This window comes from Microplitis mediator, chromosome 6 (assembly GCF_029852145.1).
Source record: "Microplitis mediator isolate UGA2020A chromosome 6, iyMicMedi2.1, whole genome shotgun sequence".
Classification (NCBI taxonomy): Eukaryota; Metazoa; Arthropoda; class Insecta; order Hymenoptera; family Braconidae; genus Microplitis; species Microplitis mediator.
In genome coordinates, this window is record NC_079974.1 from 14,632,511 (window position 1) to 14,646,590 (window position 14,080).

Below are 14,080 nucleotides of genomic sequence, written 5' to 3' on the forward strand. Positions count from 1 at the left end.
GTCTTTTTTAACTTCCCGCTAAGAAAATTGTAAATTTTCAAAAATTCGGAAAGTTATTGGTTTCGGTCCGATTTACGAAAATCGAATTTTCACCAGATGTCGACGTTTTGAGGTCCTAGGAAGCTATTCTGACTAATTTCACGATGATGTACGAGTGTATGTATGTACGTACGTACGTACGTATGTATGTATGTAAATACCTGTATCTTTTGAACGGATGAACCGATTTTGAATTTTAAGGTGTCATTCGACGCGGCTTGTCAATATCTTGAAGCTGTGAGAAAATTGAGCTTGATCGGTAGGGCTCATTCAGAGATATTCAAAAATAAAATTTTTTCAAAAATGTTTTTTTTAGATAACTTTTAATGTGCTCGATGGATTGATTCCAAAATGGACTGGGCTCTAGAGCTTTATAAGCCGCGTCGAATGCCACCTCAACCATCGAAATCGGTTCATTCGTTCAAGAGAAACCGTTGTTGAAGAAATTAAAAAAAAAAAATTTTTTATTTTTTCTGAAATATCTCAAAAACGACTAAATAAATCGAATTCATAATTTGATCAGCTCTAGAACTTGATAAAACGCGTTGATTGCCACCTCAACCGTCTCAATCGGTTTATTCGTTTGAGAGATATCGTTGGAGAAAAAATGGTGAAAAACGTTTTTTTTCGAAAACAACAGCATACAAACGTATTTTCGAGCACTTCGAGCTCGAAAATGTATTCACAATAATGTTTTCGAGGTTCTTGAGCTCGAAAACAGCGGGAAGTTTAAGGGCTGGCCCGCAGGGTCAACCGATAGACAGATTTTTTTTTTCAGAATTTCGGCAAAATGTCCATAAATTTGTTCGAAATAGGACATACGTAAAGTGATCTGATGGTTGAAAGACACAAAAAGTAATAATTGGCTTAGAGGGGCCGCTCTGCCCCACCCTCCCCTATTAAATAGTTACATGTTGACAAATATCATACCTATACGCGTAAAATGATTTCGCTTTTTCAATTTCCTGCTACCTGCATGGAAATATCATATATGGTAAACATATATTAAAAAATATGTGTTACAGATATAAATATATATGTGACAATACATGAAATCTTAAATAGAACTATATATATATATATATATATATATATATATATACACTAATGCAAAAAATTAAAGGAGCAGAAAAATTTTATAAATTTTTTAGTGATTTTTGGAAGGCTGTAACTTGGTGAAAAAAAATCGTATCGAAAATTTAAAAAAAGCATTTTATAGCTTGAAATCTCTAGTTTAAGTGTATTTTTTTCAAAATTTTTCAAAAGCTCCGATTATTGCGCAAACATGAGAAATACCGCGAGCCAAAAAATTTCTAAATTTTTTTTTTTTTTCCGAAGAGCCCACGGACCGCGGAAAAATTCTTTCAACTAAACGAATGCATACATCGTTTAGCAAATTTATTCAGCTTCAATTTGGTTTTTTTTTTAACCCCGTAGGACGATTTGTCGCAGAGATATCAGCCTTCAAACAGAAAATGATCCTTTTGGCTTTGATCTTTGATATTTCAGGTACCAATGATCGCACAGAAAGTTGAAGGGCGGCGTTGAAAACTTGAATAAATTCCCTACAAGATCCTGTCATTATTTTTTGAAAAAAAAAATTTTTTTTATTTTTAACATCCATTAGAAGAAAGTACAAAAAAATGACTTTTTTTGGTTTTTTAGTAAATCAACCGCTACTCTGCAAATATCGATAAAAAAAATAATGTTGCCAGGGACTTTTTTAGCTTAATGTACCCCCAAGACCCCTGTAAATTTTTAAATTGATCCATGGAACCGTTTTTTGGGAATCATCGATCAAAGTTCAGCTAAACAATTAAAGGAGCAAGTTTTGTTCCTTTAATTGTGCAATCATAATCAAAATGAAAATTTTTTTTTTTTTCGACTTTTCTCAAATTTTTGCGTTGGTAACTCAGCAAATGCAAGGAAATGACAAAAAAAATAAAAAATTTCCAAAAAATGTCAAAAAAAATCGAAGAAAAAAAAAATTTGAAACTTGTTTTTTGTGTTCTAAATTTTTTTTTTGACATTTTTTGGAAATTTTTTATTTCCAGAATAAGCCCAGCATATATTTTTGTAGGGAATTTAACGCTCTACAAAAAAAGTTTCTTATCATTTTTCGACAAATCCATCTGTTCAAAAGTTATTGGAGCATTGTTTTCTAGTTTTCTCCATTTTAATGCCAAACTCCTGAAAAAATAGTGTTCTGATCGATTTTTAGAGCTTGGCATTAAAATGGAAATAATTAGAAAACAATGCAGAATTTGAAAAAAATTTATCAGTGATAATTTGTAGAAAATAAAATTGTCTACAAAAATGATTTAATGACATTTTATAATAAGTATGATAGTTTTGCCGAAAAAGTAAAAAGATATCAAAATTTACTCCAACTTTACTTCGACCTCCAATAACTCTTGAACAGATGGATTTATCGAAGAATGATAAGAGACCTTTTTGTAGAGCGTTCAATTTCCTACAAAAATATGTATTAGTCTGTTTGATCTATTGATTTGTTTCATGAGTTAACAATACTTAAAGCTAAAAAAAAATTTTTTCCGTGTTATTTAAATGGGAAAATCGAATTTTTCAATAAGCTAGGTCTGTAATCGACATAGAATTTTTTTTCTTGCGCGAAATTTTTTTTTTCGTGTTGAACTATGATTTTTTCCACATGCACTTGAAAGAAAAAATGTTGCTCCGAAATGAAGCACCTTAATATATATATATATATATTTATATATATTAGGGTGTGTCATTTTAAGGCCATATTTTTTTTTTTACTGTTATACCAAAAAATCTGGTAGTATATAGAAAATGAAAAATTATGCCGCTGGGCTAAAGGGTTTAAGTCCAATAGCGGCTTAGCTCATCAAAAAATTCGATTTCCCATTTAAATAACACGGAAAAGTTTTTAACTTCCCGCTAAGAAAATTGTAAATTTTCAAAAATTCGGGAAGTTATTGGTTTCGGTCCGATTGACGAAAATCGAATTTTCATCAGATGTCGACGTTTTGAGGTCCTAGGAAGCTATTCTGACTAATTTCACGATGATCTCCGAGAGTATGTGTGTATGTATGTACGTACGTACGTACGTACGTATGTAAATACCTGTATCTTTTGAACGGATGAACCGATTTTGAACTTTAAGGTGTCGTTTGACGCGGCTTGTCAATATCTTGAAGCTGTGAGAAAATTGAGCTTGATCGGTAGAGCTCGTTCAGAGATATTCCAAAAATAAAATTTTTTCAAAAATTTTTTTTTTTGATAACTTTTAATGTGCTTGATGGATTGATTCCAAAATGGACTGGGCTCTAGAGCTTTATAAGCTGCGTCGAATGCCACCTCAACCATCAAAATCGGTCCATTCGTTCAAGAGAAACCGTTGTCGAAAGAATTAAAAAAAAAAAAATTTTTTATTTTTTCTGAAATATCCCAAAAACGACTCGATAAATCGAATTCAAAATTTGATCAGCTTTAGAAGTTGATAAAACGCGTCGATTGCCACTTCAACCGTCTCAATCGGTTTATTCGTTTGAGAGATATCGTTGGAGAAAAAATGGTGAAAAACGCTTTTTTTCGAAAACAACATCATACAAACGTATTTTCGAGCTCGAAGAGCTCGAAAATGTATTCACAATAATGTTTTCGAGGTTTTTGAGCTCGAAAACAGCGGGAAGTTTTGGGGCTGGCCCGCAGGGTCAACTGACAGACCGATTTTTTTTTTAACTTTGAGTATTTTTAACTCGTGAATAAATCAATAGATCCAATGGACTAATACATGTTTTTGTAGGAAATTGAACGCTCTACAAAAAAGGTCTCTTATCATTTTTCGATCAATCCATCTGTTCTAAAGTTATTAGTGCTCGAATTAACGTTATAGTAAATTTCGAGATCTTTTTACTTTTCCGGCAAAACTATCAGACTTATCATAAAACGTTGTAGGGTTTTTTTTGTTGACAATTTTATTCTCAACAAATTATTATCAGTAAAGTTTTTTCAAATTCCGCATTGTTTTCTAGCTATTTTCATTTCAATGTCGAGCTCTTGAAATCGATCAAAACACTACTTTTTTAAGAGCTTGAAATTAAAATCAAAATAACTAGAAAACAATGCGGAATTTGAAAAAATTTAACTGATAATAATTTGTAGGAAATAAAATTATCTACAAATAAAATCCTACAACATTTTATGATAAGTCTGATAGTTTTGCCGGAAAAGTAAAAAGATCTCGAAATTTACCTTAACTTGACTTCGAGCTCTAATAACTTTAGAACAGATGGATTGATCGAAAAATGATAACCCGGGTCAAAAATAAATCTTAAATTTTACTTGATTTAACTTAAATTCCTTTGAAGTCGTCGATATGCCGACAACTGTATCCCTGATTAAACAAAATGATAAAAAATGATTTCACACGTCAAATGTCCATAAGAGACAGGATTAGAAATGATTTGAAGGATTAAAAAGTATTTAAAATGATTAAAAAACAAATCATTTTAAATCATTTTTAATCATTTTGTTTAATCAGGGATTCCACATTTTAACTTCTTAAACTTTTTTTGACTTAATATTGACTTATTCTTGACTTTTTTCAACTTTATTGCCTTAGATTAGACTTTTTTTGACTCAAATTGTTTCATTGCCTTAAATTTGATTTATTTTGTCTTAAAAAAACAACTGATTATCGATTCGAAATCTAGTTCTATGTTTGACTTAATTTTAACTTAAAAATTAAGTCAAATCGAATGTGGTTTTTATACTTATTTATTAATTAAACTAATCTAAAATTAAAACTCAATTTTAATTATAGCAAATTTTTTAAAAATTATTTCTGATTAAATTAAAATCACTATTAAAAAAATTTTTATTGCAATGATTTTTTTTTATTTTATTCCTGAAGAATTTGTATAAGCTCTTGTTTACAATAATATCATTCATTTTCATATTGATTAACCAATTCTGCAGTAAACGTTTTATTACCTGTATTAATATAAAAACATACCGATAGTAAATTTTCGACAGGAATCGCAAATACATTTTCAGTTACAATGAATTCATATAAGTGTGATAGTTGGAGAAGTCTGACAGGCTCTTCGAAAGGTTTTGTTTGCAGAAGAGTTATTATTGCAAAATGATGGCCAAGGCACTTACAATTACTAATTTTTTGACAATCGCATATTTTATCAATAATTTTTATGAAAGAATGAAGATGACCAAAACGTTTTTCATTCAAGTATTTAATTGCTACATAAGAAGAATTATTTTTTAATGTTTCTTTATATTTTTTTGATATAAACAATATACCATTTAATAATGATCGAAAATATTCTAATCCATAAACACCTTGAATAATTATTACTATCATTAATTATATGTTACTAATTATAGTTATTTTTAAAATTTGCGTTGTAACTGTCTAATTTTGTTTTATTCTGACTTTAAAGTAACTTTTTTTGTCTTAAATCTGAATAAAATATATTTCAATTGAATCAATTTTGACTTAAATGATACTTTTTTTAACTTAAATCTAAGTAAAATGTATTTAAATCGACGCAATTCTGACTTGAATGTGACTTTTTTGTCTTAAATCTAAAGGAAATAGAGTCAAACTGAACCAGTTTTGACCTAAACGTGACTTATTTTATCTTAAATCGATCCTAACTAAGCCACAAAAAGTCAAATCTAAGTCAAATGTTATGGAAATTTTACACTGACTAAAAAAATTAACAGTTGACATTTGAAGGATTTTGACTTAAATTTTAAGTCATAATTAAGATTTTTTTTCGACCCGGGAAGAGACCTTTTTTGTAGAGCGTTCAATTTCCTACAAAAATGTGTATTAGTCAATTCGATCTATTGATTTATTCACGAGTTAAAAATACTCAAAGTTAAAAAAAAAATTTTCCCGTCTTCTTTAATAAATGGGAAATCAAATTTTTTGATGAGCTAAGCCGCTATTGGACTTAAACCCTTTAGCCCAGTGGCATAATTTTTTATTTTCTACACGGAGAGAAATGAAGCTCAATATAAACGAAAAAATACTGTCTGATTTTCGATTTCTACTAGATCTGTTTAGAAAATCATAAATTATGATAATTTTTATGAAAAATTAGTAGAAAGTAATAGGTACGCAAAAAAAATTATAGAGTAGCATAATGATTTTTGAAGTCTTTGATTTTTAATAACCAACAAATATAAAATAAGTTATGCTATGAAAGTAATATCAAAATAAATCTTGAAATTTTATAAATTGAGAGTGAAGTTTTGATAAAAGTTTGCTATTAATTAAAATGTAAATAAAAATTATTATGTGTTATATATTATAGTTTTTCAATTATGGATTTGTAAATTTTTTATAATTTTGTATCAAAAATTATATTCAGCATAAAAATAGTTATTTCAAACAGTATTGAATTCGAAGTGAATTCGTTACATTTTAAACTCCTGTGTAAAATTTTTTCTATGAAAAAATGGTTTTTTTGTTTTATATTATATAAATTTTATAATTTTTGATCACACAAAAATTAATAAGAACTAAAAATAATAATTGCCACAATAGAATAACAAAATTTACAGATTTTGTCATGATATTTATATTTACTTTAATTTTTGTTATTATTTACTGGGTATCAATTCTCGAACATTGATTCAATTGAAAATTCTAAAGCTAGCATAATAAAAATTCTTAAAATTTTAAAACTTTTAGTTTTGTCAGTTGATAAGTTTCATTATATGATCAGTAGAAATTCTACTTTATCAGTAATGCAAAATTTCTCGTGCCCGCATACTAAAATTTGTGAAATTTAAACTGACATTTACTCAGTTGAGGAACAACACTTATAGAAAATCATTAAAGTTTAAAAAATTAATAACAGTCTTTACACCCATTTAATAAAATTTCATTGAAATACAGCTATTTATAATTTTTTGACAATAATTTTTGTTTGTCTTTGAGTAATTTTTACAACGGTGTTTAAACAAAATAATCTTTCGTTCTAAATGTTCGGATTTATTTGGTTATTTTTCTGATCAGTACTCCGCGGGAATTCATTAAAGAAGCATCCATTTTATTTAGCAAGTGTCAATTATTTAGTTGAGTTTTATGGGGTTGTGTGATTGTGAAAATCTTTATTCTTATTGATTTTAATATTATTATGCTTATGAGATTTGTTTGCATAACTATTTTTACGTTTGATAATAAATTACACACTTACGAATAAGAATAAATTATATTTTTTTTTGTTTTAATAAAATAAAAAACTATTTGATGTATCATTGTATGTAATAAATGTAAACCGCATGGATTTTAATTTTATGGAAAATTAGATGTATTTTTATTTACTTTATACCATCCTTATAAATGTTTATTAAGTTAGATGAGTAGTTATAAGACTTTTTGTAAAATTTATAATATTAAGGGGATTCTCTTAGGATTTCCCCTACCAATTTTTTTGACGGAAGCGCTCCCTGGAGTCGAAAATCGATACTACAAAATTTAAATTTTTTTTTCAAAATTATTAAATAATTAATTGATGAGTAAAAAAATAAATTATTGAATTAAATTATAACAGAAATAGTTCATGAATATTTTTTGGATGATTTTTAATCACTAACTATTTACAAAAATTAATTATCAAAGAATTTCACAATTACAGGTTAAACATGGACAATTGTTTTTTGATTTATTTTATATTTATCCGATAAATCCATAGAAAGCGAGATACTAAACTCGATTTCTACAAAAATTACAATTTTAATGATAGTTTTACATTGTCATGTCGTTCAATAGTCAATTAGTAATTTTATAAATAAATTTTACATTTTGTTAATTAATGACAGTACCGTATCAATTTCGGGGTACCATGATGTGATTTATAAAGGCGGTAAAATTTAAATTTGATAATAAAAAAAAATTCTTTTTTTTTTTTAATAATTTTTAATAACGTAAAAAATTTTTAATCACATAAATGCGGTTATTGATCTTATCCAAGGTTACATTTATCAATAAATAACGTTATTTTATTGTTATTATTTTTTTTTCTCAATTTTACATTCACCTAGATATATTTTCGAGCATGATCTAACTGTAAAATATTACTAAATTCTAAAAATTTATACTCGATTGAAAAGTATAAATTTTTTATAATTAAAAATGTTTATATAAGAGACAGCATAAATTTTCTATAGTGAACTTATCACTCTCATTACTCCCATCTTATTCATTGGTCGATAGATAAAATACTATATATATTATACCGGTTTGAAAAAATCGACAATTTTTTTTCCAATGTCACATTGAAAAGTCTCAGTAGGATAAAAAAGGAAGTCTGTTAAAAAGTAAGCACTTAATATTAATAATAAGTACTCCGTGATTACGATTTTTAATTTTTAATTTTAGGGAAATAAAATTGTCTAGAAAAAAAGGTTCTGTGACATTTTGTGATATATTTGCTAGGAAAGTTAGAAGATCTCGAAAGTTACTATAAATTTGACTTCAAGCTCAAATAACTTTTAAACAGATCGATTTATCGAAAAATCATAAGAAACTTTTTTTTGTTGAGCATTAAATTTTCTGCGAAACTGTATCGTGGAATTATTTATACAATGAACTGTTACTGAGATATAAAATTCTAATCTCAAAATTTTTGTTTTTCATGTTATTTAAATGGAAAATAGAAAATCGTAATCAGGGGGTAATTGATATTAATATTGAAGGCTTAAATTTTAACAGGCTTCTTCTTCAATCCTACTGACAGTTTTGAGACTCCAAACGGAATAATTTCAGTCGAGTCACCAATCAAGTCTCAGAGGTTGTTTGAGATATCTCAGCAAGCTCTTGATACCTGAAAGCCACAAACTACCCCTCTATCAACCCTTATATAGAATAATTCGGTAATGCGTATACTCTAAACGGAATAATTTCAGTCGAGTCACCAATTAAATTTCAGAGGTTGTTTGAGATATCTCAGCAAGCTCTTGATACCTGAAAGCCACAAACTACCCCTCTATCAACCCTTGCATAGAATAATTCGGTAATGCGTATACTCTAAACGGAATAATTTCAGTCGAGTCACCAATCAAGTCTCAGAGGTTGTTTGAGATATCTCAGCAAGCTCTTGATACCTGAAAGCCACAAACTACCCCTCTATCAACCCTTATATAGAATAATTCGGTAATGCGTATACTCCAAACGGAATAATTTCAGTCGAGTCACCAATTAAATTTCAGAGGTTGTTTGAGATATCTCAGCAAGCTCTTGATACCTGAAAGCCACAAACTACCCCTCTATCAACCCTTGCATAGAATAATTCGGTAATGCGTATACTCTAAACGGAATAAATGTTTGTTGAGTGATCAATGTTTAATCTTTTTATTTATGCACTAGTGATTTGTATTGTTACAATCTTAGTATGCATAGTCGTCTTCATATTCATTCTGATAATATTCATCTTCTGTATTATTGACTGATCCACAATCGTAATCAAATCCATAATTATAAACTTCATTGAAATATTGCGTGGTGTAGTTTTCAGTGTTATCATCGTCTGTAAAATTATCCAAATTTTCTCCATTGTTATCAATTCTAATGTTGTTTGTATTAGCGTTATCAATTTGACTGTCACATTGCTCGTCAACATATTCAGGCTGTTCTTTTTCGTAATCTTTAATGACCGATGGATCTCGAACTCTCATAGTCGGCGCTACGAAGTGTTTTGTCGCATTGTTGCAACCCAAAAATTGATGCAATGCATCATCTACTTCTTCCCAAACCATAGTTGAATCTTCAATAGCTTCCGAGTAATCTGGGCAGTCTTCTGGTGCAAATAATAATCGTGGCCTTAATAGTTCTGGCACTAAATTATCCCAATAAAATTTTTTAAGCTTCGGGATCATCGTTTTTTGACAAAATTCTTTATCGTAAGGTACGACCATTTGAAAAGAATCCACGAAACTCCATATTGACAGTATGCAATTAGTCCTTTTTGTAACATGTAACTGTCCTTGAATTTGATAATACCAGGGGCTACTTCTGATTAATTCGATTTTGTTTTCTTTTTCTTTGAAGTGGTACTTACTCCATTTTTTATTTGTTAATATTGCTTCTTCGACGCCCATATTTCGTATAGACCAAGGACATTTAACTTCTACAATGTAGTTCTCATCAATTATACCATCTGGAGTTGCACCTAATCCTAGTATTTCCGAATCAATAAAAAAGCCACACTTGTAAATATTTACATTTAGTTTAGAACTTAGATCTGTAAGTGCTACACGTTCATTAACAATACCATGGTTAATGGGTGCGCGGAAATTAGCTAGAGTTGGGTATAAAATTTTACACACAGCTTTGTTTTTAGTTGTTAGAAGCCTGCATGAAGAAGCATCTTTAAAATTTGATGCTGTTAAAAATAAACGACGCTTTGCATGCCATTCGATAGATCGAGCTTGTCCCAACGTTTCTCGTTCAATCTTATTGCGATTAGTTTGGAATTCCGTTAAAGTTGCAGTGTGGTGTTCTAAAAGTTTTTTATAGTCTTCTTCAGATATTGTAGCAGCATCAGCACCAGGTCCATAGTAGCAATCGTTAGTTGGATAATTTACATACGGATGGCGGTTGCGACGTCCATTTTCTGCTCGTCTGATGTTGGTGCGTGCTACCTTAGCTTTACGACTACTTTCTAGTTTCCGCAAGAGCTCCGGAATTTGTTTTTCTAAAATCTCATATACATCGCTCATAGCTGTTTTACTATTGAATTGAAGGACCGAAAAAAAAACACGAAAAGTGTAATCGCCATCTTTGTATGAGTCAATACGTTTTCCATAATTTTTTGAAGCTACAACATTATTAAAAGATTCTGCTAGATTATTACTAGCATTCAATAAAAAGTCGGCTGGAGCAGCAATACACGCAGCAAAACAACTCAATATTGCATTCCACATATTTATGTTCATGAGTTCATTAACGTAATTAGGCTTCGATGTTTGATTATCATTAGAGCAATAATGTGGACGGCAATCAACATGATGACCAAATACATGATATGGCACATTTTTTAAATCAGTAACCATACTTTTGACTTTATTATCCTGAGTATCGTCGATATCTCGCCAATGTTTAGACGCATCCCGTATTGCATTACTTGCTCTTCCGCCTGCACTTTTTAATGCATTTTTTAAATGAGTAAACTCGCTTAACTGGCCAGCTGACGATAGATCTGCAAGATTGGTAGAAAGCCGCCTGAGTAAATGATTGGTGCAACTAATTTTATTGACTGTTACGTCGAATTTTCCATAAACATTATGATCTGTAATTGCCTTGTAAGTACTACTGTCCCCATCGGCAATCATGGTTTTATAGATTAAGTTGTGATTTTCAACGCTTCTTTGAAATAATTTCAACAAAATAGATGATTCCATACTGCTTGAGCTTTTTTTTGCGTCATAATTTCGAAAACAAACATGAGCTTTTTGGTTTCCAAATTGGCATTGTGAACACCGTTTGTTTGCTATACCAACATCAAGGACTTTTTTAGTATAATGGTCAATTACTACGCTTAACCCAGAAGGAGAATCAAATGCACTTAATTTGTATGATCTCTTTCCCCAAGAACCATCAACAACCACTACAGTATATGCAGTATTACCCACAGTTGTTACACGCCTTTCTTTTCGCGCTATTTCTTCCGATTCTATTCCAGCATTGGCCATAGATTGAAGAGCAGCTCTCTCTATATGCATACCAATTAATAATCGTAAATTTGTATATTTGTTGTAATTAAGACATTCCAAGTTAATTGCAGCGAATAGTCCTTGAAGTTGATAGTATCCTATACCACTACCAAAGCAGCCTAATACAATACCTTCATTACTTGAAAGAATATCGGCTTCTTTTGGTTCACTCTCAACTTGAAATATAAATCCACACGCACTACATTCATAGACCAAAACTGATTGTAACCCATCAATAATCGGGCCCTTATATATAGTTTGACAGCTAAGTTCTTTGCATGTAGTGTTTAATGAAGCATCACGATGTTCATAAAATAATTTATTAAGTGTCTCATGAACATAACCATAATTCATTATTAATTTGGTATTATCATTAGCTGGCTTGGTAGTTGACTTTCTATTACGTTTTTTTTTATCTGGCTTTGGAGCTTTTTCAAAAATAGTAGTAGTTTTCGACAAATTGGATAAATTGGTATTTGAAAGAGTGTCATTTATTTCAGGTATAATTACCGATTCTGTGTTTTCATTATTATCGGTATTATGCTCGTTATCATTTGACAAATTTGGTTCTGAATTCATTTCTTCATTTTGGGTTAACAGCGGTGATACTGATAGATTTTTATAGTTTACCGGAAAAAGACCATCTGGCTCAATTATAGATAACGAAAAAATATTCTTTGTTAAATTATTTTTATCATTATTATCATCATCAATAAACATATTAGAATAAATTCTTTGACATAAATCGTGTAAATTTGGGAAGCAACAAACACACGATTTACCATCATTGTAATCAACAATACCTTCTGCATTTCGACTGTGAGAATCAAAAATATAAAATAGCTTATTTTGTGATATAATTGCTATTGAAGTGGAATTCATGGTTAAAATTGCACTTATATTATTATTATAAAAAATATTAAGACGTCTTTCCAACGGTAAAAAAGCAGGATCAGAATTTTCGTTATAAAAATGTCCATAATATTCTGCTTGAATTTTAAAATTGCAATGTAAAGTCGGCGTTATAGTGACTTCTGTGCTGAGTTCTGTCGCTGATAAATAATTGTCAACATCATGATAATTTTCATTGTCAGTGTTAGAAGATGCGACATCACGGGACATTATACTTATCTTATACAAATTATTACCGATGTCTAGAATTTGATCGATGGTATTTGAAGACCATGTTGTAACACATTTTAAAGAAGCGATAATAATTGAAGAAGCCGCCATTGCTGTACATTGCTTACCGGCTGATGAGCCAAATTTCCGATCACTTTGGCTTCTGCTACCACGAACGATGTTAAATGGTTTTGTAAATAAACTGGTACCATTAATTTCATTTTCAGAAATGATCGAAGGGTTATCTGCTTCCAAGTTGATATCAAAATTGATGTCAACAGATTGAGGAATTGAGTCGTTAGATGATTGATTAAATGTGGACTCATATAGATTATTTTCTGTACGCTCATCCTTCTCCGATAAATTATTCTGGACTTGTGCTTGCAGATTTTTGGAATCAGGCATAGTTTCATGTGTATCATGAAATAATAAATTGGTCGTATGGATATTGTCATCCTGACTTAATTCAATATGATAAGAAGAATCAATAGACGAATTGATGTCACTGTTACAATTGTTGTTACTAATCTTGTTATCATAAATATACGCAATGTTAAGAGGTGATGATTGCACTGAGGGAATTTGAGAATGATTGCTTACAGAAAAATTATTCGGTGATTCCACAGATAAGTTACTTTTACTTGAACATTGAGTAAATTTCTTACACGATTTTGGAACGATTATTTCAACAGGTATGGAAGGAAATGGGAGTTGAGGTGGTTGGATTTTTTGTGCCATTCGTTCCTGATATAATCTGAAATAAAATTGTGCTGTTGATTTTGGCTTTCTACTAAGTATAATGAAAGTATATAAATAAGACTGTTTCAGAAAAAAATATACTTTTCTCCCGCTGTGCGAAACGAAGTTTCCGCTTTCCGCCTCCGTCGAGGAGAAAAATAGTATTTACACCTTGGGCAGTAAATAAGAAAGCCTCAGATCACATGTTTGTTGACCTCGGCTTCGCCTCGACCAACAATTACATGAGATCTGAGACATTTCTTACTTTACTGCCCAAGGGGTAAAATATACTATTTTTTTTTATTAAATACATCTCAAAAGTTACTGTAAGAAAAAAAAATCCTCCTAAAATTTCAGCTCTGTATCTCGAAAATTAAGCTGACGCACGGAGGGTCCCCTTTCTCATTTTAAATACATTGAAAAAAAATTTTTTTTTTTACTTTCTAACCGA